This window comes from Ovis canadensis, chromosome 7, assembly GCF_042477335.2.
Source record: "Ovis canadensis isolate MfBH-ARS-UI-01 breed Bighorn chromosome 7, ARS-UI_OviCan_v2, whole genome shotgun sequence".
Taxonomy (NCBI): domain Eukaryota; kingdom Metazoa; phylum Chordata; class Mammalia; order Artiodactyla; family Bovidae; genus Ovis; species Ovis canadensis.
This window is the reverse complement of record NC_091251.1, coordinates 91,624,475-91,627,262: the sequence shown is the minus strand read 5'-3', so window position 1 is coordinate 91,627,262 and position 2,788 is coordinate 91,624,475.

The window sequence follows — 2,788 nt, the reverse complement described above, 5'->3', positions numbered from 1 at the left end:
CTGAAAGACGAAGGGGGTGGGGAGAGCACGTGTGGGCACAGACCCACTGCCCCGTCCCCAGGCAAGCCCCCATTCTAGATGTCTTGAGACAGGAAGTCCCTTGCATTATAGTTCAGTTCTCATTAGCAAGGTCACCCTCTGGTCAAGTAGGCTTCTGCCATCTCTACCCAACAACTGCTCACACCTGAGGTTGTCAGTGTGATGTATTTTGGGGGTGGCCAAGGACCTCCTAACCTGCCAGCCTTGTCACAGCACTGACGAAGGTTCTCAGCATCCAAGGGCATCACCGTGGACAGCACAACTGCTCAGAAAAACACCAGAGGTAAAAAGGACTTCCCCTGTGTGTGATGTGTGGGTTCAAATGTACACATTTAGCTTCTAAGAGCAAAGACAGTACTTCACTAGGGGATGAGAGATGGACTCAGTCTGGCCGATAAGCCCACAGCCATTCACTGTCACAGCCTCACACGCTCTCCCAGAAAGTCCGAGGGAGAGCTAGGGTGCTGCTTTCTCCTCTGGAACAGGGTTAGCAATCCATGGGACCAGGCGCTTAGAGGCTTGGGTACCAGTAGTGGCTCTGTCCTTACTCCATGAAAAGATCTTGGGAAAGTTACTTTGCAAAGCTCGTGGCTTTATATATAGAAAGGATCCCTTCCAATTCAGCATCACGTTATCCTTGGACTATTTCTTTTAGATCCAGTAACATATTCTTTTCTGGTTTCTCAAAGTAAGAACAAAGGTGAAGGCAGAGAGAGAAGAGGAGAATGTAAGGCGGGTTCTATGAATTCTCACATTTCCACCACCACCGCACCCTCAGCCCCAGGGAAGACCCAATTCACGCGGGGCTGGAGGCATGGAGGAAAGAGGTGGAGGGTGGAGGCTTTGGGGAAGACCCAATTCACGCGGGGCTGGAGGCATGGAGGAAAGAGGTGGAGGGTGGAGGCTTTGGGGAGATGGTGGTAGCAGAGGAAGATGGTGGGTGGGGCACTTCCAGGCCAGGTCTCTTAGGTAAACGAGAGTTGGGGAGGGAGAGCTGGGGGGTGGAAGGAAGATTGGGCACCCCTCCCAGGTGGGTCAGGTCCTCTGAATAAAACTGACACCCATGTTCAGAGGTTTAATGAGGGGAGTGCTTGGGCCCCAGCCAGGAATGGGGGAGGCAAGGAGTCACCAAGCCCCACCTTGAGGTGCCAGGGGAGCCACTAGAGCATAGAGATCGGGACACTGCGGACCCCCACCTGCTCGAGGCATCATGTGACGGGCTCAGAGCAAGGGCAGCCAGGACTGCACCTGGGAGGGGCCCTGGCGGCAGCGGAGGCAGGAATTACAAGGACCTTGGCTGGGCTCGGTTATCTGTAGGATTTTCAATCTGGAAGCTTTGGAGCCACATAGGGAGCCAGCACACCAGCTCTCGCCTCCCCCCTCCTCCCTCCAGCTGTGGCACCTCTGAGGCAGGGTCCCTCTTCCTGTGCCCCGGGGCCTCTGCCCACGTGGGTCTTCCCTATCCCACCTTTTCGAGGTCGTCCTGCCCAGCCTTTTGGCTCAGGGCAGCCGTCATCTCCCTCTGACGCTCTCCCCGAAGCCCACCCGGGGTTTCTTGCCCCCACGTGTTCTCTATGCCTTCCTGGCTCCCAATAATAATAATTAGCTTCATTGCCAGTTGTTTTATTTGAACCCTGCACTGAACAACAAGCTCACTAAGGACTGGAACAGACCCTTATTCCCTTCTGTACAGCTCTGGGAATTGCCTGGTCCGTAGGAAGGGCTGTTAACCCTGCTGGGTGAAGAGTGGGTTGGTGGAGAGGCAGGGCTCCACTTCTGGTTCCACCCTAGGGACAGTATGGTAACTGTACCCTCCCGCACTTGACAGCCCCTGAAGGTATCTGGTGATGGCTGTCAAATTCCGCCCTCAAGAGCATTCCAGTGCCTTCCACCCTGTCTCCAGGGCCCCGGCTTCGCATCCCTTCCCTGTGCTCTCTCCTCTGACAGCTCCAGAATTTGTCAGGATCCCTTTATAAGTAAGGCAACCAGACTGGGACAAATGGTTTCACTCATCCAAAATTTATAGAAACTGGGCGGTAGCTATCACTGCAATAGCAATCAGTAGCTAAGCCAGAAATGGGATCCAGGTTTTCCCATTCCTAAATTAGTCACACAGCACCTTACTAATGTTAGCACTGGATTCATAACCTGAACTGGGTCAGTTTCGCACCTGTCTGCTCAGTCTCCTGCCCTGACAGCCCTCACCTCAGTGTGAGACAAAGGCAGAGCAATAGCAAGGCCGGCAGCAGGTCCTGCCGGGAGTCAGGGCAGCAGCTAGTGGAGGAAAGGAGGGGAGAGCACAGACAAGGAAGGCAGTGGCCCCTCAGAACAAGCTGATTCATTTAACATGTTTTTTTTTGAGAACCTAGCCTCCTGGAGCTTATATTTTAGCAGAGAAGAGGGACAAAGTAAAGGGGACATATATTACAAAGCACATTAAAAGGTGATCAGCTTCTTACCCCAGTGGTTCTTATCACTGATGAGCAGATTACAACTTTAAATACAGTGGTCACATCCATGGAATTCTCCAGATCAGAATACTGGAGTGGGTAATCTTTCCCTTCTCCAGTGCATTTTCCCGACCCAGGAATTGAATCGGGGACTCCTGCATTGCAGGTGGATTCTTTACCAACTGAGCTATCAGGGAAGCCCTGGCCTAACTAAAGACGACGCTAGAACAAGATCTGGAGGAGGGGCATTGACACGGGGCAAACAGGGGGACACAAAGCTGGTTTATTTCCTACATCCA